Source organism: Corvus moneduloides, chromosome 5, assembly GCF_009650955.1.
Source record: "Corvus moneduloides isolate bCorMon1 chromosome 5, bCorMon1.pri, whole genome shotgun sequence".
NCBI classification, from domain to species: domain Eukaryota; kingdom Metazoa; phylum Chordata; class Aves; order Passeriformes; family Corvidae; genus Corvus; species Corvus moneduloides.
Genome location: NC_045480.1, coordinates 69946727 through 69969483, shown reverse-complemented (window position 1 = coordinate 69969483; position 22757 = coordinate 69946727). Strand labels below are relative to the sequence as shown.

The following is a 22757-nucleotide window of genomic DNA, read 5'->3' as shown; positions in this document are numbered from 1 at the left end:
TCTGCCACTCTGCTAAGCCGTTCAATAAATACAGTGTTCCACACAACCAGCACTCCTTGGAGATGTCTCATTGGAGCAGATTCTTTCCCCACAGCAGTGCCTTAAAAAACTAAATATAGATGCCTAAAATGAAACCTAGTCATGAATTGCAAGTGTAACACAAACCAGCATTAAAGCCAGCGAGAGTTCTGGGCACTCAAGAATTCGAGATACTTTATATAAACCATCACAGACAAGAATCATAGTACTAATTAGCAACTGGCCAAAATAAACAGGGATCAAGGATATTGTCAAGCTAAAATAAGAATCCTTACTCAAAATGCATGCCAAACTTTTTCTTGAGCTTTTGAAGTCCAATTGACCAATAATTTCTATGCTCATTCTGATTCCCTCTTTCTTGCAGGACTAGTAAATGTGAGGTATTTTCCAAGCTTCTAGGTAAATGAGTCTACTTTTCCTTTTCTTTTCAGAGAAAGAGAGAGACAACAGCTGTAAATCAGCTGGACTGGATGAAGCTCTGCGGTGTCTTTGCATGGTGGCCTATCCTAAAACTCCCCGAAGTTCTCCTCCTCTGCCAGTTCTACCGGCAGATAAAAGAGGCAGTTACACAACCTGCCAGAAGGACTTCTGTTCAACAGGAGAATTAACTTTCATTTTTCACAAGGCCCCAACAGTAATTTTTTTTATAGCTTTTTTTTTTTTTTAATGCCACCTCTTCTATATTCACCTCTGCTTTGTATTCTTAAGAGCAGACAACCCTTGTTTATCAATAAAGGGATTTAGGCCTGCATCCTCCTGAGGGCACAGCAGGCTCTTCCTGGCCTGAGAGGCTGAGAACCCTGTTCTCCAACCAATGCCTGCTCTCAGATGTAGAACACTTTGCTTAAAGCTTTTGCTTTAATGCAAAGTTAAATCTCTCCTTTCCAATCTTTCACTCTGGGGAATAAAGGGAGGCTGGAATTGAAAATTCTTAACTCACTGCCATGTTAAACCTAAGCCCTCTCCAACAGCTCACTTCCATCTTTTCACACTTCTCATACCATTCCTCTCCACACAAGCCCACGCTTCTCTTGACTTCCATTTACCGCTGGGAATCTTTCAGGAGATGCAATGAGTGCCAAAACATCATAACCCACATCCCTTTCTCTTAGGAGCAGAGAAACAATGATGCTCTGGAGTTAGGGCTAAAGATGCAAAGACACAAAGACCTCCTGCGCTGCTGTCACTGGTGGGGCAGCTCTGGCAGCACACTCTGGATGAGCTGCTATGCCAAGAAGCCTCTTTTATACCTTTTAAAGGCCATTATGAAACTGCCTAAGGTGCAGGATACCAGCAAAAGACCCAGAGTACCTTTCACATGCAAATGTAAGAATAGGAAAAGCTACAACTGGAGGCAAAGAGTCAGACAGAAATGTAAATGCCAAACCTTGGCAAATATAGCCAAAAGCAGTGTGTGCCTGGCTCCAAGCACCCAAACTGAAGCTTTCTTGGCCCAAGAGATAACCAGTCCTGGGGAGACAACATGGAACTGTTTTAATGCCAGAAAAAAAATCCTTTTTGCAACACTGCTATCTTGTCAAGAAAATTGCTGTGGTATCGAAGATGGATCATATGAAGGATGGGCAACAGCCCACAGACACTCTATGGTCTTCAAGGTTTTACTATAACACACTAGTCTTTGCCAAGCGGAGGAGGAAAAATGCCAGCAAAAATAGTTCTTCCTCCCAAGATGAGACCAATTACATTCACTTTGTTCCAGGCCAACAGCTTCTGGTTTCCCCCAAGTTCTGACTCAGGGTTGGGGAGGGCAGTGCCTCTTAGAGATGCTTTTCTCACAGTCTGCTCCTCCAAGTTTCTGGCCAGAAGAGCACTGTGGCAGGTAATTCCCCGTGTGACCCCGAGTGGGTTTTGGCATTCAATCAATCAATCCATCCATCCAGTATGATGCTTTTGTTCTGGTGAGCAAACCCTATGAAGCTGTGAGCCTCGTTCCTGGCAGTTTGCATCTTCTTTTGCACCAGTACCACGGTCAGATTCAGTGTCACAGCCTCAGTTTAAACAGCACTTGTTTATACACATCCTGAGGTTTCTCCAGGCAGGATTAGGCACATATAATCCTTCCTCAAAACAGGGGCCGCACTAAATATTATAGTATTTAGAACTTAAATAGGAAGGAAGCATGCCTTAGGATTACTGTGGTACAACATATAGCCCAATTAGAGACACATGGAGTACTACATTCTTTTAAATTCAGATGATTTTTTTTTTTAATGTACTTTCCAGGATATTTCAGTCACCTAAACAAGCTAGTTAAAGAACTGACTTGAAAACATTTGGATCAGGACATCTACAACACACATTACATTACACTCTTTTCTAGTCAAGAATATGCAACAGCTGATATAAATCAACAAAGCTTCCTTGATTTCAGTGCAGTGGTGCCAATTCATAATGCACAAGGATTTAGGTGTACTGTTCCAGCTAAAATCCAGAATTTTATTCAAGCTGTCCAAATATACTTTTGACTCACATTTAAGAAAAAAGAAAAGAGACAGACTTGTTTTGATCAGACTAATCAACAAGAGGTGCCTCTTCCTTTCCCAGAAATGCACATTTATACAGTACTGACAACCCTCCAAGTCCCACCTTTCTCTCAAAGGAGTAACTGGAATAAACTCATCCTACTTGCACAGCATTCCTTTCTCTCTTCAGTTCACTCCCTCACCTCAGATATTTCCTTTTGATGTCTCAGGACACGCAAGAACACCAGCTTAGGAAAGAGGTCTGTCACCTGTGACCTTTAGAAGGAACTTACTGAGAAAGACACAAAAAAATACCAGCTGGCAGCAAAAACTTTGTAGGTAATTTGGTGTAAGAAGCAAAACAGGTACTTACCAGTGCTCAGTGTCCTTGTTTCACATGCAAAGCTGGGTGCAGGTGTGTATAAATCCTGCCTCCAAGTTGTTTGGGAGGTCTCATTCTTCCCTGCCTGCTGGGATGCTGTAACAAAAACTTCTTACTGTTACCCTGCAGAACATTTCTGACCGCTGACTTTTCTTACTCACAAGACTGTGAGAAGTGCTGGACTGCTGAGGATGGTGAAGACAAGCTCCTTCTCTGCCATGACCGAAACATATTCACGCATTTGACATTGTTATACACAAACTTCACTTCAGAATAAGGTGCTACTTCTGTCATTTTGTAAACACAGGTATTATTCCAGAAAACAAAAGGTGATTAAGTCTGTCTTCAGCTATAATCTCAACACAAGAGTCCTAGTTCTGGGTTGAGCACCTAGTAATGTTGCCTCTGTGCTACCAGGCAGACAGATCACATACCCAAGAGAAGAAAGAAGCATGTAAGAAAATGAACTTGCAAACAACACTTATTTTCTCTTGCTTCACTTTAATTAGATTACCCTACTTGGGTTTAAAAAACTTAGCTAAACTATAATAATCTCTCTCCACCAGCTACAGGTTTTTGCTATAGAATATAAATGCCACATTTAAATGCTATTAGCATATGAGCTAAATTACTCTTAGAAAGAACTGACTCTAAAGATGCTATGTTTTCGTTTTTATAGATAGATACCCTTACACACAGTTTTAATTTCTCTGCTCTCTTGTAGCTAGTAAACAAACAAAAACTTTCTGATGTTTCTTTTCCTTCATCTTGTTGGGGGAAAAGCAAAAAAACACAACAACAAAAACCATCCAACATTCCAGATTGTTACGTTACTCCTGCACTTCAAGCCCAGGCTATTAAATTAACAATAATTACTATCTGATTACCACTGCAATTAATGGGAAGGAATCCCACCACTGATATCAATGAATTATGAATCAGGCAACGAAGCCGGTTTACCCATTTGTTACAAAGTCTGAATTAATAAAGAGCTGATTAATGCTGCAGAGAAAGATGCCCAAACCAAACCCTGATATTTACACTGGACACAAACAACAGGAAATATGAGAGACACAGCATTTCCACTTTTAATTTTCCAACTGAATCCTGTATTAAGACAAAATATTATTATTCAACATCTAAAACAACTGGAAGTGAGATCAGTCAAATCAAGAATTTGCTGGAGAAAATGGAGAAGACTTGACGGAAAAACCCAGAGTCTTTAGACTGGTTTTTCCCTTGAAAGCATTGCCAGATGAGACAGTCTCATCAATCCTGCAACACAGCCTGACATGTTAATTAACAGTTATGAGGACACAAAGTATTCATTTACTGTCCTTGCACTTTCAGTGGAAAGCAGACAAATTTTATCTGTAATTTCCCCTAGAAACTGAGAGCTTCCTTTCCCGATGTGCTTTTGGAACAAGTGCAAAGCAAATTATCAAAAAAAGCAACTCACCAAACATAAAAAATATACTCCATTCAAGTGACTTGAACAATTTCACTGTCTACAATCATTTGAAGACAGAATCCTAAGCTGCAATTGAAGGGAGGAAAAAAAAAAGATCTTGAAAAATAACTTGGCCTTACCAAACTCTACCTCAAGATCTGCAAACACACAACTGTCCCTGACCTCAAGTCAACACTACATAAACCTGCTACTGTTCTCTGCACCTGAGTCATCAAAATAGGAATTCCTCCAAAGACAAAGACGACTTATTTCTCAAAAAAGCTCTTTCAATAGCAAGCATACACTTAACTTACCTGCTGAATCATGCCAATCCTTAATCTGAAGTAAAGAAACATGACCTGGTTTCTGTTCTCATTCAGAGGGCAAGATTTATGAAACATCATATTGATGGGTTATCAGGGTGATTTTCACTGAATACACTTCTTTTTAGCTGACTTCAAACCACTGTGAGCAGAAGAGAAAACAATGGCTGACAACCAAAGCATAGAAAGACATTTTTCACTTTTAAGAATAAACTTATCTCCTGACAAGTGTGTAAGATTTGGAGTTTTGGGCAGATCATTTTTACACAGACATTGTGTTTTTCATGATGTTTTCAGTCAATTTCTCCAGCTTCTCACCACATACATATAAATCAGACACACACTTTCTTAATTATTGCAGGGAGTGGCATTATAAATCTCTGCTTTTCCCAAGATCTACAACCTCAAAAAATTAGAATAATGTGCATCATCTCTCTTGCATAGCTTCTGGCATATCATTTTCGCCCTCCTTCCAGCATAATTGAATACTCCATGGGATATTTGTAGTAATAGTCATCAGTCTCTCTAATGAAAGAAGTCTGGAAAAAATATGGCAGTTTAACTATCAGATGCTATTTCATAAAAATAGATGTTAATGTTTTCCAAGTACATATGACGTTCTTAATATTATTAAACTTGGAATATGTTGGTGAAAGCATTTGTATATTGGGCCATCAGAACTGGAGCTAAAACTATTTGGAGAAAATAGGAATAATTTACAGTGAAGTTTGTGACACTTCCCTATCACCAACTGACCCAAATAAGGGACAGCATGGACAAGGGCTGCCCTCGGGTGAGTTTCCCGTGCCCCTTTTTATTGCCTAATAAACCCACACTGTAACTCTATAGGCACATAACCTCGGAATACCAGGTAGGATTTAATTACACAAGCAGCCCCACTGATTTAAGTCACCTTTAACAGGGGTAAGAGTCTATTCCTCATTGACAAAATTTAGAAACCTGGAAGTTAACTTCCTTTCCTATTTTAGTTCTTGGTTACCATTTTATTGATTTGCTTATTGCTCTCCCATAACAAATGCAGATGCATTCTGTTTAACTTTCTATCTCAGAGCTGCTATCAGCTCAGTTTAAGCTTCTATTTGAGTACAAGCTACTATTTTTATAGAGTTGCTCCTATCACAGAAACCATAGTAAAAATGCTACTTACCAAATGTGGTAATAAGCACTAAAGATAAATCTTGGGTGTTAAGATAAACACAGTGCAATATAAGTGTGATTGCAATTGACTTGAGATGCTACCACTCTGAATTATTCTAAATTCTGCAGAGTAATTCGATCTTGAACAAAAGAACAAAGAAACAAAAGAAACTCTTTGCATAGTTACTGACTTCTGAGAGGCCAGTTCAAATGAACATGCTCCCCAGGAGAGCAAAGCACCACAACATACACAGCTCTGAAATTTCCAAAACCCAGATCCAAGCCATGCTTTAGAAATACATTGCCAGTAAAACTGTTCCTTTGAAGAACTCAGCTTTGATTTTCACCAAAATTCTTATTACTCCAGAAGCCTCTCTTCTTACCTCCTACTTTTACTGTAGCTACCCATCATGTTCATTACTCTGTGTATTTGATCAGCAAATCACCATGCTCAGTAGAGATGCAGTAGAAATTAAGGTAACAGGACACTCATTTTTCCAAGAGCTTCTCCATGACAAATATGGTATTTAATAAAATGATTCCACTGCCCGACCTAGAATTTTATGCTCCCTCTGAGCATGACATATCTTGCACCTATGAAGTCAATCAAATGCCAATGTTATTTTTGCTTTTATTACCCAGGGCCAGTAGAGCAGTTTCAGTAAAAATAATTTATACCAACTGTTTCCAGTTAATGGAAATTCAGAGTCTTCAGACAGTGTTTTTTATTTCTGGTGCTTGAATTCTCAAAGAAATAGTGAAGTATAATTGATACCATATGCTTTTTATTGTTTTCCACATGAAAGAATCACGATTTCCAGTGGATCATCGAATTCTGCTGTGGCACTGTGCCAAATCATCAAACACCAAGGTCACATGTGATGAAGGTACAGCGTTCAAAGCAGGAATAGCATGTATCCTATCTTGGAATTGAAGGTTTATTTCAGTTTGCCTGAGTATACGCAGACAAGAAATTTTCTGGGGTTTTCCACAGTCTACAAAGCATCTCCTTGTAAATCATGGGCACAAGCCCAAGAAAATGTGCAAATATTCATCACCAAACAACAGGATTACAAAACACTATCAGTTCCAAAAGTACACTATAGTAGAGCCGAGGCAGTGTTTCAGACACTTCAGAAGTGTTAATAACCACCAAATATGAAATTAACTGCACCTACCATAGTTCAGGAGTATCACTGACAGAAAAATAGCCTTTGTCCCACAGTTGTGCCTGCAGAAGCATCATGTTTGCTAATTGTTTCGAGTATTAATATAATCTGCTTTATTTGTCTGCTTCAAAAAATCTCAGCTAAAGGGATATTTTTAGAAAATCCTGCAAATCTTTCTGCTTTGGGAAAAAGAACACTTCTCACTTTGTGTGCAAGTCTACAGCAGGCTGAGTAAGCAAATCTTTCTATCATTTTCAACTGATTTTGTGACACTACTTCCCACCTTTACTTCTGCTGTATCATGTCAAGCTGAGGACTTCTGGAAAGGGAGTATCACCTTCACGACACATGTCTTACACAATGGAGCAAAATCAGACACACATCCAAGAACTACAATTCCAGCAGCAAGGGACAATCAAAAACCAGGGTTTGAGACTACTTACAAAGTCACAGCAGTGCTTTTAGCTTGGTCAAGTCTTAAGAAAACAGGAGACACCTTCCTTTCTCTCAAAGTTTGTTCTTCATTTCATAAAAGGAACAACATAACACAGGGAATGACCAAGCATCAGGAATAAATGTGGAGTTATAAAATCTGAACTGCTTACAGGGGTACTGCACAGGCATTTGTCATCAGCACAGCAACTTCTCTTTTTCATCTCATATACAAAACCTTTTCTAAAATAATGTACATATCACCAAAACAGCTCACCAGAGGCTGATGAATTAAAACTTCCATGTGAAAATTCATGATGCCAGTATTACCAAAAGAAGTTCAACTGGCATATTTTACCCAATGGTAGGACTTTTGCAGAGAAGCAGGAACCCAGGCAGACTTTATCTCTCTACTTCTCAGGCAGGAAATTTAATTTTTCGCCTTCTGGAAGGGTTTCAGTTGCAAAGACTTTTGAAGGAACATAATGACAGTACAACCCAAATTGATGGCTTTAAAGAGAGGAAATACTAAATTTATGGCAGGGACTATGCTACAATCCAGTATCTTGGTCTTTGTTAGAGACAGAACAGACATCACCCCAGGGCTTGAACGACTCCAGGGACGATCTAAAAATCTGTCACCATGGCTCCTCCAGGTCACAGATGAATTGATGGAAATAGCAACCCTTCCTAAAAACATGAGCAGGCAAAGAACTCTGAGGAAGAGTCTCTTTAGTTCTTTCTGCACAAAATATACAAAATGGCAATCTTGCTGTTCTAAAGTACTCCCTACTTTTGGCCTCTCGGGATACTCTCTTGTTCATAAATAAATTAGCCATGAAGTTCATTTCTGAAAACATCTCAGGGAGTTTCTGGAATCTGCTGGCAGAATAGAGGCAGCTACACAACAGAACAAGGCTCAGAGCATTTCCCACAATAAAATGAAAACTTACACACCTTAGAAACATTACTTTTTCCTTTCACACAATGGTCAAGGCAGGAATGAGAATGCTTCATTTTTTCTTGAGGGAGCGTAAAATTTGCCCAAAATTCTTTTTCTGATGGAAGAATCAGAGATTTATCCACTCGTCATCTCTACAGAACAGAACCTTTTGTAAGATGAGATGCAAAAATAATAGTAGTATGCATACGAGATGCAAACCAAATGTCTGCCTATCAAATATGTACAAATATGTACAAAATCGAGTGCTAATACCTACCTACTAAGATATTACACTCAAGAGGAACTTTTGTATTTGTCTCTGGTTTTTTTGCAATTGCGTATGAATGCATTATTACCCTTGCAGCTATCATATTTTTCTTCCCATCTATTTACTCTTCTAAATTTTGTTTTTAAATTACACATTCCTGGGTGTCTGCCTAAGGGAATTCGGCATTCTCAAAGAAAGGGGATGCTTAGGTCTGTCTCAGCAAGGGGAAATAAGATGTGGTTTTGCTGGAAATTGCTTTAGAGAAAATAAAAGGATTGGGGAGGAATCTGAGGTATTAAAACCCATGTAAGTCCAGCTCCCTGTTGTGAATTCAGCAGCCGTCTACAGCCAGTTTTGATCTGTGTCTTGCCCTCATTTTCTAAAGTAATTTGTATTTATGTTAAACACATACCAACTTCACTCTGTAAAAATGTTTAAACCTCTCACAAATGAGCTTCTATGTAAATACTGTTGGATAAACAATACTCAAAGACGACACTATAACAAATAACTGGAGCTGATGACTACAGCCATGAAATGCTTTTGCCAGGGGCAAATAAATTAATAACCTTGCTGTTGTATTGTAGCATCTCTTATGCAAAATGCTTGTCTTTGCTATTTATTTAGACGTGCGCAATGAGACATGAAGCCATGGTTTCTGTAAAATCCCCTGGAGGAAGCTTATAGAGCCAACATATCAGGGGCTGGGGGCTGGTTTTGATGCTGTGTTCGGTAATAATACCCTTCGTATGCATTTTCCAGCTCTACATATATAAGATTAGAAGCAAAACAGCTCAATTCTCCAGCAGAAATTTTACTACTTGGCTTGGGAGATGGCAAGGCATTCATTAGTTTACTGTCACTACTACATCCCGCCCCCTTGAAAATTTTATTTGAGGGAGACACTAGCAGCAGTATGTGCTGATGATGAGTGCATTCCACTCCTTGAGGTGTACTCTGAGGATTTACTACGCTAAATGTACTTTCAAGTCACAGGTGTATACCCTTTGTTTCTATGCATTGTTATATATGTCCCACAGACTGTATTCCCTCCTGTCACACAGAGCCCATCTGGAAATGCTTCCAGTTGCACACAGTTCCCATTTCTTTGTTGAATATATTCAACAGAATGGCCAAGACAAATGGGAGGAAGCACAGACTTTTAAAAATAAACAAATGAAGCGCAAGACAGTTCTCAGCTTTGCGCCACTTGTTCAACCGCGGCTACACAACTGAATTAACAACATTTCTGCCAGACATCTGAGAAATCTCTGCCTGTTCATTTACTCGTGTTTACAGAGGAATATTTAACAGGCTATCGGTTCTGTGGAAAGGGCAATGCAATTTCACCTCGTTACTGCTGCACATCCATCGTGGTCAACTCCTTTCCTTGCGTTGCTTCGCAGCCTTTAACAGCTCTGGACTTCGGGGCCAACAGCCCAACACAATTATCCCACCTCTCCAGTTACTTCACACTCTCCTGTGAGAATATCCTGAGCCATCTGCTGTCAGCACCAGTAGGCCTGCAGTCCCTGGAAGCATGTAAATTAGCCCAGGGTCAAAGAACACAAAAATCTATTTTCCCAAATGTTGGTCACTATGTGGCCTTGCAGGTCACAGCTCTCACAATCCCATCCCAAACATGCTCCATGCCCACATCTCTTCTCAGGAGCCAGGAGCTGCATGGTTCCAAGATACCAGGCTTTTTACTTGAACCTCTTTTCAGAGTTCTCACCGTGGGTCAGCGCAGATAACGAGTGAATGCACTGTCCATTTTTAAAAGGTGTGTGTTTCCCTGCTGAACTCTGCTTTAGTACTTAATTCACTTGGAACACAATTAAGCACACAGAAGAGATAGCCCATGTGAGAATGAAGGAATGATTCCCTGAGACTGTCACCACTGCTAACAGATGCAGCAGAGCTGTCTCCAAAGCAAGTGAGACTTAAATCCCAGCTGGGAGCCCAGGAATTCCCCAAACTCCCTCATCCAGGAGACACATGATGAACTAGCTCCCCACTTGCCAGCTTAGCCACACTATAGGGAAGATAATCCTGACAGCTCTTGCATTAAACAGCTCCAAGCTTCAGGCAGATAGAACTGGCTTAGTAAGTCTAATCAAGGACCTATAGCTGGGACTAGAGGTGGTCAGAGGTGATTTTGGATTTATTTCTTTTTTTTTCCTGAAGAAGGTAATATTCACTGCCACAGGGGCTAATGAAGAAAGACCTTGGTGCCAGAGTGTGCCCTGTTCCCTTTAGTAAGCAGAGCACCAGTTTGGAACTTGGGAACACTGCCCTGTGACAAAGGGTCTTGCATCCTTCTCCAGAAACTCTCTGCTCGGCTTAGGGCAATGTAGATCGTAGATGAAAAATAAATCAAAATGCCACAGGTTCCCTCTGGAACGAGACAGGATTAGAATATTATACTAGAACACCAACAGAGAAGATCAAATTCAATTCTGGCATCCAGAGCCAAACTCTGCAACACTAGCAGAGTTTTTGGCACTCTTTCAGCTTATTTAGACAGTAGCACTGACTCGGCAATTACATTTTTCAGTATGGCAAAGTAGTCATTATCTCTCCCTCTTTTATTCGTATTTGTCACAGCAACTTCCAGTCAAGCACAGAAACTTTATACAAGATAAATGCGACTGAGCAAATCTGAAACTCAGCATCACTTATTCTTCCCTTTCAAGACAGCAGATAAAGACAAAAAATGTTCCTGGAAGATTAACTTAATAAAAACATCTGCAGGCTCAATGCTGAAAAAAAGCAAAACTCCTCCTTTGATCCTTAAACTAGGAACTCTATCAATACAGACTGATAAATGTCCCATTTTTCTAACAAAGTAACATGAAGGAAACAGCTGAGATATACATTGTTATGTATGCAGAGAACCTAGTAAAAAAATTCGGATAATCTAGAAATGTAATATTGTGTTAATGAGGAACTATGACTGATAAATACTGATGATACTGGAAAGCTGTAGGAGGAATATTTCAACACTGGTACCGTCCAAGCCAATTAGAAAACTCATCTGATTACACTAATCCCAATAATAGGAAACCATATCAGGGATTTCCAGCTAATAGCTTTCCTAACTAAAACTGAAAAGGTAGGAAAAGCTCAAGGCTGTGAGACTGCACTACAAATTTCCATCGATGTACAGGAAGGTCAAATGGGTTTCATAAGTCGGGTGCTAAAAGCAGTGGTCAAGGAGTAACGCGCTTCATGCCTGAGCTCTGATCATCTGAATACTCTTCAGAATCCTCCCACAGGTTTACAGAAAAGCACTGAACAGCCCTTATACCATCTTGTAGCTATTCTCCAACAAATGCTGCTTGGGACTGACAGCATCCTTAAGACTTGAAATACAGTGCCCTGCTAGAAGAGATGGACATAAATCCTGTCCCTTTCAGCAAAAACCATGAGTGCCTCAAGGATGTCTGCTTCCTCTTCTTTTAACTCCTCCGTGGAGACAGGCAGTACTTATGCATATTATGTCCATATCTGGTTTTATGCTACAGATAAAATATTGCTAACGTGATCTTCAGGTGAGCAGAACAGCTACAATCAATGGCACAGCTAACATGACATGACTGAGAGGAAACATAAATATGCTTTCAGGGCTTTTCTGTACTTTACCTGTTCTAGTTCTCTTTGGTGAACTTCCCCCACCAACATTCTTCGTTCACGTATTGTATAAACTATACCAACATTTTCAATCATGCATGATGCTGATTGAGCACACTGTGGAATAAATCATAGCCAAAGATGGATGGTTATAATAGGATAATGACACGAGAATACAGAAAACAAGAATTCCTGTAGACAAATAACAAAACAGAGTAATTTTCATCTGGTTTTGAGGGATAAGCATCTATGTTCTCACCATATATTTTATATTTTACCCTTGTTTTCTCTTTTCCCTCCATTCTTGCAACACCAATTGTCAAGCAATGCTTTTGGTCAGCACGCACCAGTAACTACATTTCTCCCTGTGGAATTCCTGCACACATGTTTCCTTAGCAGATACTGACAGGCTGCTTGTGCACCAAGTACTTCATTTCAACTGTTCCACCTGCTGCCTACAAAATTACCAACGACAACATTTTTGAAAAGACCCGATTATTATTGCCCAGTCTCAACTTCCATTACACCCAGGAGAGTCTCTCTGATCTCTTTAATAGGAACAGGCTCTGGCCAACAGAGCACTTTTGAAAATCCCCTCCTCAGCAACAGAAGGGAAGCATAAGCCACCATAATCACATTAAGAAAGATCAGAAACAAATAAGCAGTCTGTTAGCCAGGTCTTTTCCAAATTAATACCCCCACCCAGAAAAAATGATAGAGACCAACCTCTGCCCCATGTGGAGATGATCACAAGAGTGAGGGCAGCATCTCTAAATAAATCCTTATGCACCCTCCACAAAGACTGCACAAGGCAGTGCAGAGAACAAAAAGGAGCCACAACAGCACTTTGTTCCATACTCTTCCAGGAATCTATTCTCTTTCGTTTGAAAATATTCAGGTCTTCTTTACCTTCTCATTACTTGCTCTCAGATCTCTAGGCAAGACACAATTATTAATCCGCAGATGTACTCCTATTACAAGAATTTAGGGTTATGACAGGAAGACAAACATTCCTGCTATTGCCTGTTTTTCTGCTAATTGTTCCTATTTTCGGGGGTTTTTTCTGGCAAAAAAAGTAGGATTCACACAAGCAGTGGAAACCATCCTCCAAACAGCAAAATATTCCATTAGAAATGCAAGGCTTCCTAAGCAGTGATAACATACAACAGAGCATGGGAGTCACTGGTGTAAGCTGCTGCTGCTGCTGCCATGGAATTGCTTGGAAAATGTTTCTTTCCTCTCTGGCAGGCTGCATTTCTGCTGTGAGCTGAACAACCAAGTTTGTATTGGGAATTCTGCCCGCAGGAAAGGCACGTTATCACACAAAAGAATAAATAAAACCTCAATTTTCTGTCCAAAAAAACTCCCAAAAAAACTCATCAGGAAACTTTCTCTCAACCTTTGCATGGAGTGCAAGGGCTCATCACTGTGGGCAGGATTCAGTTGTGTAAACAGGGGTGGGCAGTGACATTTCGGCTGCCCTGGGCCATGTCTCCTTGTCCTCATGAGGCTGACAAATGAGCCAGGACCTTGTGCCCTTCTGGGCAAACGCAGGCCCAAGTGAGTTGTCCTGGGGCATCTTCCAGAGCACAGCAGGGATAAATGCTCAGGAAACCAAATCCCACCCACAGTACGTGACTCGCCAGTATCAGGGTCTGCAGCGTCGGGTCTGTTACAAGCAATTCATCTTCTCTGCTGGATGGTTTTTGTTATGCAAACAATCTGACCAGAGCAGGTACAAAAAGATGAAGGAGGAAATAGACAGAGAACATGGGCTGAAGTGCAGAGTCCTGAAATGCCCAGATAGGGATCCCGAGGCAAGAAATCCTGCCTGCAAGGCTCTCTTTCCCAGGCATCTGCTCCTGCAATTGTCATTCACATTTGCATTTACTTTCTATCTCACCTTGCAGCATGGAGCAGCATCTGAGTACTGCACAGTGGTAACAGGTGGTGATAATCCCACAGATTTCCTTCAAGATATTATGGGAAATGAAGTTTTCACTGCCTGGCCCACACTACTAATGAAAGAATGTGCAAGAGTAAGGAGGACAGCTGGGCGGGAGGATCTGCTTCCGATTAGAGGGGAGGAATATTGTGCACTTTGCATGAAGGCTCCAAGACCAGAAATCATCCTATGCCAATGCTGGCATCTGCCTCTGAATTTTAATCTTACTGACTCCACAGCCACCTAATTCCAGCTGATGTACTTAGGGGCAGCTGATGCTCTGCTCTCCAAACACATGTTCTATGTATAGTAATGCTCAGCCATTCTGGAGGCACTGTGCTCTTCCTGCACTTGAAAAAAAGTGATTCCAGTGAACATGAAGAATTTATCTCTCTGTTCTTTCTAAGCACAGAGAACAACACTAACGTCTTGAGGATATCAAAAGACTGACTTCCTGAGTTAGTTCAGAATTATTTTATAAGAGCTCACCATGGCTGATAGTCAAAATAAATCAAATTGCAAACAATATTATACACAGGTCCTCAGTTAAACTGCCAGTTGCATCTGAGAAAACAGGCATTACACGTCTATATGCCATAAATTCCCAAAGGATTTCCACTGCTGCTTTGCAGCGGAAGCTCCACTAAACTCAGGAACTTAGACAGAGCCATAAATACAGCAGTGAGGTGCAATTAAACACCTCCCGGTGTAAGCCATGGGTTTTACACTCATTTTGCAGCAGTATAAAACAGTTACATCCAGCACAGGCGAGCAATGAATCAGTCATTCCGCGCTGCACTGGCACTCAGACAACCGGACCTATCCGACAGTCCATGGAATCTCATTTCATTTCTAGGAGAGGATAATGTTTTGTCCCCGCTCCAAGAAAATCCCAGAGGGATTTATGTTCCAGAATGGACTCCAAAGCAAACACCCAAAGTGATGACGCACTGAACTACCTTCAAACCTGGAAACCACAGCAGCTGAGACTGCACAGCCCTTTCCCAGTTTAAGGTCTGAGCGGTGGGATTGCTAACTCAGGCCAAGAGCTGGGGTCTGCTGCTCCAAGGATCAGTTCTAGCTTATCTACACAATACTGAGGTGCACCTTATGGCTGTTCCAAGTCAGAGCAAACTTTAAAGAGGTCTTTGCACTCCCTTTCCAGTAACTTTTGTCCTAACTATGAGCGCAGGCTTCCAAAGAAACTCAGGCAGCAAATGTAGCAGGGTGAATGTCATCAAGCAGCTGGCTCAGTGAGTAGGCATTCTGCTTTCTTCAAGAGAAGAGATGACAAACTCAGAGCATGCTCATTTCTAGAAGTGTTAACTAATGTAGAATGACTTGGTGCATTTTAATATAATTGCAATGGCATCAGAATTCTCGCATGGAACCTCTGATACCATTCAGGAGGAAAGAACCAGAAAAATTCTGAACGGTATTAGAAACGTGATTTCATTAAATGCCTATCACCAGATGCACAAGTGTAATAAATCTGATAAAGGAAGTAAACACGAACATTAACTACAACCAGTTATTTGCAGCGGTGCCATTAATGCTAAATCTCCTCAAGTCTGGATCCACTTTCAGAGGCTCAAACTGAGTATGTTCTATTCCAAGAGCCTCATGTTTGCTGCTACAGCCAGAAAGAGACATTACCAGCTCCACGTCCTTGTCTGGGCGGAAGGCATTTGAGAGCTTTGATGTGGATACAGAATACACGCTGCTCAATCTCATGTCAGTGTTCCAGTTTACTTTGCTTCTGGCTTTACATGCAACACATGTTCAGTTATTAGAGGTTTTCTGCATATTACATCACTGTAACAAGTGACCTCATGAACTTGCACCGCTAATTCAAAAGGATTAGCGACATTTGCTCGACATTTCTTTGAACTTACTTCTACTAAAGGATGGGCTGTTGAACAGCCGTACATCCTCCTGCAAAAATAATAGAAAATAGGCTTTGGTATCTGTTAAAAACGTGTATCAGCAGGCAACCTCCTGTTACAAGAGGGAATTACTTTTGATAACGCACAGAACTTTGATCAAACCCTTATTCTCTGTTGAAATACATTGACCCCTATTGTCTTATGCAGTTCCAGTGGCAGAGCAGCTTCAGCTTCAATTACTGCAGCGTGGCTTTGACAGATCACAGAATCAAGCAGCCATGGTAAATTATTCAGAGTTCTAGATCATAGCTGTTTCCAAAGTATTCCCACTGAACTTCAGGACTTAGGGTATTTAGCAGTTTACAAACAAGATTTTTCTGTCTTTTAAAGAAAAATCTACCTTTAATTAGAGGATAAACAAACCACGCACAGTCTTTTTTTGTTTTAGATTTCTAATGTGTTACTTCCCACTGTAGCAATCATTTAATATTTACTTTTCTTGCGCCGATTTGGAAACAGAAAACTATGAGGAGAATGAAGCGAGGAGCACACAAAGAATAAATGAAACAGAAAGTGCAGCACAAAACCAATGTCTCTTTTTTCCCTGAAAATTGTCCCATCCTGATTGTTAAGACACTGCCGTTGATGTAATGTCAGGAGCAGAGGTTCATAAAGAATTCAGGGGTCCTTCCTTTGCTACTTTGAGCTTCAGAGCCTTGGGTTATAAAGCCAGCTTTCCCATGGATAGACAACCACAAAACACATTATAAAGGAAGTGATGCACCTGCCTCCCTTTCTCTCTCCTCAGTGGCACATTCCATCCAAGCTTAACCAACTTTTTTATTCCAGGCCACTCTTCTGCAAAATAGGACAACCAGAGGGCAATGCTCAGTCCATATAATGTGTATGTTATAAAGGTAAAAAAAACCCCATTTTTTGAATGGTTTTGAATTGAATGTACCTTCACCAAGCATATGATCTGCTCTATACAGTTGTTCTTGGTTTCCAGCTCTTGTTTCTTTCTCCTTCAACTGCAGAGAAGACCACTTGTCTTACTGTGTGTGTGCAGCCCTAAGCTCAGCTGCCAAGGACCTCCAGGCTTTACTGAAATGTAGAAGACAAATAAGATAATGGAACACACACATACACATAGGGTCAATCCCAGCAAATCTCTAGATCAAGTATCTTCCCTGAAACAATCAGCCCTTTAAAAGAAGCATGCAGCTTTCACCTATTTGCTGAGTTTTGTAACATTTGTTTTATATATAGAAAGATGGGTGGTAGTGGTGTGAAAACTAACTAAGTGTAATGTCACTCCAAGAATCTGACACAAAATTATACAATATATTGTTATCCTATAAATCTAACCCAGGTTGGAAATTGGCCAGTGCTGCACCATTTGAAATACAGTTTGCATACTGTCACATATTTTAAATCTAAGGGTAACAATATATATCGAAAGCAGATTATTCTCATATGGGGAAAATAAAATAAAGGAAAAATAATTACAAAAACATAGCCAAATCTACAGTTAAACCAAATCCAAATAATAATCTCCAGGCAACCATTACTTATGTGGTGTCCTCAGTCAATTGAAAAGCCACTGCTGCATCTGTGGCTTGGGGGACAGGGATGGGAGGGATGGGAGAGCTCTGTTGATCAAATAAGCCACAATACTTAATGCAAATTTAATACTACATAGTTTATTTGAGCAGATTTTACAGGCTGAGAGTGTCACTTTAGCCCTGTGGTATACAGCAGTTATATCCATTGTCAAGTGCTTTTTCATCATCTACCCTGAGGTCCTGCTGGCACAAAATACCCAAGGGCAAGCCATGTCTGAAAGGAGACAGATCCTCTGCACCTCTCACTCACCCACCGGAGGGTCACCAACTAAAGCACATCTCCGCTGAAGCTGATAAGGCCATTAATTTTAATGATAACACAAGAAACCATAACGACTGTGTGCCCTGCAATTCTGTTCAGTTTGTAAGAAATTTAAAGTTTCCATCTCCACACTATTTACTGAAACAAGCCAGCACAGCACCCTCCCTTCCTCTTCAGCTAATAACACCACGTACAATTCAGAGTGTGGCTGATCCATCCATCAATAATTCACATGTAGGGCAATATCAATCTGCTGGGTGATGCTGAGCAATCTTTTTTGGGTCCGCAATGTCCGTGTCCCTTCTGCTGGGTCACAGAAACATATCTCCTGCTAATAAAAAGTCAACATAAGTCTCCTGAACTCCATGCATACATTAGTTTGCACACATCCATAGCAAGAGCTGACAGTTTCATTTTGCAGTTCAGTTTTCTAAATTCAATTTTTACCTTCAAAAACTTTTTAACAAGATAAGCTTCCTAAAGAGACCTCAGTTTAAAAAGAGCAGAGGAGGACTTTGAAGACTGTTAACAAACATTTTAGACTTGGATCCGATCACTCACAATCCTCAGAGGAATTTAGCACTTGAAAACAGCAGAACTTAGAAATAGCTGCAGACTTTCCTGACTGGCCACATCCTCCTGAAATCTTGCTGAGTTTTGCAACTTTTGCCTTTCTACAGTGACATAAAAACTGAAGAACACCACTGAAGAGAAAGAAGTGTGTCTTGAATGTACTGGCACTGAAACTATAGTTTGATAAAAAATATCAAGTAAGTCCTGTAAATGGTTGTGTTCCCATGAATTGACTGGAATATGAGTTTGCCTATCACAAGATGTGACTTACTGCTTTTATCTTTCCAGATACCAACTGGTAAGCAAATTTCCAAGTTACATGCCTGACTGCACAAGGAAGATGGATTTTGAATCACCCTCAACTCGCAGAGCAGAGCACTCATCCCCTTCTCCACTCAGAAACACAAACGGTGCCACATGACTTATCTGGAGTGCAGTGTTGTTTGGATTTCTAACATCAGATTAACACACTGAGAAATGCAACCACAAATACCAGCCCTGAACAGGCGAGAAGGAATATATTCAGCCTCCCAGATATTCCTTTAGAGGATACAGAAGTTAAATTACTCAAAAAGCTACTCACTGTAGACTTTTCATTGGGATCTAGCTAAAATGTAAACAACCATTGGAAATTTAGTTTGTTTTTCCACTTCCTGTGTTATGCAACATACTCAAGTTACACAAGGCTGTTTTTTCAGCTGGATCACAACATGGTAGCACATTTGCAGACCAGTGCTGATGTTTCATTAATGATCTCCATAACAAGAAGATCATTGTTGTCTTTTATGTAAATGCTGGCTAAGTTACAATCACATTAAAATTTACTACATTCTTTTGGATGGCCCAGTATCAGAGAGCAGGCCGTGCTTCCTACCAATAAGGACACTCCAACAATGTGTAGGCTATTTTGGGTGACTGCCTGGTGATTAAAAAAGCCACACACTTAATGAAGTCTGCCAGCAAAAGAGCAAATCTCAGTTGTTCATGTCAAAACAAGAAGAGAACTTGGTTTGTTAGGTGACATCCGAACTATCCCATGTGAAAAATCCCATTTTGTGCAGCTGAAACTCTTCCCAGTCAGGGAGTCTGATCTAACAGCTGACTCAGAATTGAGTTTCAAATTCTAACTTTGCCACAGACTTCAGAGCATGGCCGGGCCAATTCATTATTTCTTTCGTCATTTATCAGTCTGTAGCGGGTTAAGTTCGAAACCGGGCGGAAACACCAATTAAATGTAGTGGTTTTGATTCAAAATATCCATTATTTACTTATTTTCCTTCTGTGAGATAAGAATTAGGAGAAAAGCAAAGCAGGCACAAACCTTAAACAGTTGCAGTACAATGAAAGAGCTTTATTACTAACAGAATTAAAAGTAAAGAGAAAACAACAAAACAAAATTAAAGTAAATCCCCCCCCCCCCCCCTTTCCAGCACTTCTCTCCTTTTATCCAGCTCACACAAGGGATAACAGAACATGGGATGTTAGTCAGTGTTGCAGTTCTTGAAAAGTCTTTCTCTTAGGCTTAAGAAAGAAAAGGTTTTCCTTCAGTTGCACGTGGTTCCCAAACTGCCACCAACAGCACACCCGCCCGGAAACAAACAGTCTGCTGTGTGTAGAACATGTCTCTCATGAAGAATTTCACAGTTCTTTCATACTACAAAACATGGGCCATCACATGGGGTTATTCATCTTTTTAAGGATAAGTTATTTTGGCCTGCACACAGAGGCTTTTCTTCGCCACAAGTCTCTAACAGCCTCTCACTACTTCTATATAGCCTGGCATAGGCATTCTTCACAATCTTCACAGGCACACGAGGATACTCCATCCCCCCATGTTCTTTCATTGGATTAAAGAGACAAACAGTTTGTGGTATTACGGTTTCTTACCACGGCATGCAAGAAGGTTTCTTTTAAGCTGCGCGCCAGAATTGCGGCACCGCCCTCTTCTCTCCCGTCGCCATTTCCAGCTCCGTCCCACGTGACTCACTTCTCTTTCTCTGACTCTGAAACCGCCATGTTGAAGGGTGTTCTTGTTCGGGCTTGACGGTGGGGAAAGCCTCGCTCCCTCTGTGCTGCTGGCTGTGTGGTGTCCTCTTCAGTTCAGCACGGAGTGTGCTGGCTGCAGACAGGAGGCTCTGCCGGCTCCCGCTGGCTCCGCCGGCTCCGCATGGAGAGGAGAGGGACCCGCCTGTCCCCAGAAGCCGCGCTGGATGGGTTTAGCTGTGAGCAGTCCATGGCTGGTTTTAGCTGCCTGCGGCTCTGGGACAGCTCCCCCCAGCGACCCAGGGTCCGTGCCGTGGTGCTGAGAAAGGGGGAAAGGGGCAGTGGCCCCGGCCCGGCCCAGCGGGGCCGGGAGGCTCGGAGCCCCCCCACCTTCCAGCAGGCGAGCTCCGACCAAAAGGGGCAAGTCCCGCCCTTCTGTGCGGTTTAAATATGTAAATTGTGAGAAGCGTAATTGGTCTTAAAGACTGTCCATCAACTCAGGGTCAACCCAACACACAGTCACAAAATGAAAAGAGTATTTGCCTTCATTTTTCTTAACTTTTTATCTAAATTTTAAGCTCACTGGTTAGGAATCACTAACTAGTTACACTATAAAGTGAAAGAGCATCCCAGGCTGTGAGAGAGAACAAGCAGAAGACCACGGAGCACACATCAAATAAACTGCAATTCTTAAGAGTAACATTTTCAATTAGACAGTGAAGCTTCATTTCACGAATGTCTCAGCAAATAGATTTTTCCAAATGACAATCTTTTAGCATACTAATGAACTATTATCATATCAAGAAAAAAAAAAAATCACATTTTACATGGAGTCACAGTTTCAGGTACAAACTGGCAAGAAAATGTTGACAACACATGTGACACCCAAACACTACTCCAAGCTGAAAACAAGGTTTTCAAAACAATTTTTTTTTATTACAGTGTTTAGTACAAATAGAAAATAGTTCCAAATAGAAAAACATGCACAAAAATCCACCCAATGCCCTCTTCACATGCAAACTCTGACACTCAGAAAAGCACCATTTACTCAAACTGAGGATTCTTTAGGGAAAATCCACCTCAAGACAGAATCAATAAAGTATCTGTAACAGGGAATTAAGATTTTTCTTTTTTTTTTAAGAAAACAACTCAAAAGAAACCACAACCTTACTAACCTTCAATAAATTTTCCACAGAGATTGGCCACACAGTGGGCTCCTCTTCACTGGGTAAAGTGGGCAGCAGGGAAGCAATTCCAGAGGGATATGACATGTTCTCATCCGACACAATGCCTCCTTCTCTCACCAATACTTGTGGGTCTCATTTGGCTTCTTCTTCTGGAAATATTGAAATACTGGATAACTACAAATGTAGTAAGGAACCAAGGATTCCAGTATCTATGTTCCCAGTTTCTGCTTGGACACAATCACAAGCAGCCAGTCTCAAGTTCTCTTCCAAATGAACCTAACAGCCTATCCTGGCTGCCTCTGTTCATGCAGTTCTGAAAATGTTAGAAAAATGTGACTAAAAAACCCAGTAATTGAGCAGTTCAGTAAAATAGGTATATCTTACTGCAGGTAATAGTAACAGCTACATTGCATCAAAGTTAAAAATACATTACAGATTGTGTCAAACACGGCTTTTCTAGGGATCTTGAACTCTGCATCATTACTTAGGTTAGAACAAAAAAACCATTCCTGCTTCTGCCACTTGCAGTCACATTTTACTAGGTCACATTTTATCCTAGAAATCCACAGCAGTGCACAGCCACTGCAATGAGAGTTTGAGCAGGGATCAAGATCTGGCAGATGCCTCTGGAGAAAGGATGCAAAAACACTGGGAAAAATATTGGTTCAAGTTGTGAAATCAGCAGGGAATACACCACTCATTTTGCACTTTTGTTCTTCTGCAAATAGATGAATGCATCTTTCCAGATTTCTTGGAGAGAGATCTAAACCCAGAGAAAGACAGCCAGGAAAGGAAGGGTTGAGAAGGTGATGTGTAACAGCAACAATAATCTGAAGGGAAAAGGCAAAGAGGGTAAAAAAGCTAAGAGGGAAAGAAAACAGGTTTTGTATCATACCTAATCTACTCCAACAATTAAGAACACAATGGTAAAATCTTCCAGGGAAACACTCCTGGCATTTGCCAGGACTTTTGCAACGGCTGGAACTCCATTTTCCTCTATTTCACATGAAAAAACA

At 40.8% G+C, this 22757-nt stretch overlaps 1 protein-coding gene across 3 annotated transcripts in view; it reads right to left on the bottom strand.

The window, feature by feature from the left end:
* Positions 1–9997: 9997 nt before the first annotated feature.
* PRDM5 (PR/SET domain 5) overlaps positions 9998–22757 on the bottom strand; it is an 85172-nt gene continuing 72412 nt past the window's right edge. The window contains exons 17-21 of one of the 3 annotated variants that reach the window (XR_004240504.1): positions 21730–21890; positions 18193–18329; positions 17073–17215; positions 12293–12397; positions 9998–10179 (exon numbers count right to left, since the gene is read on the bottom strand). The gene's annotated coding sequence lies outside the window, so the exon portion shown is untranslated. Of the gene's footprint in view, positions 10180–12292; positions 12398–16616; positions 16970–17072; positions 17216–18192; positions 18330–21729; positions 21891–22757 lie in introns of those variants that run through there. The other 2 variants (XR_004240505.1, XR_004240506.1) reach the window with 2 other exon arrangements.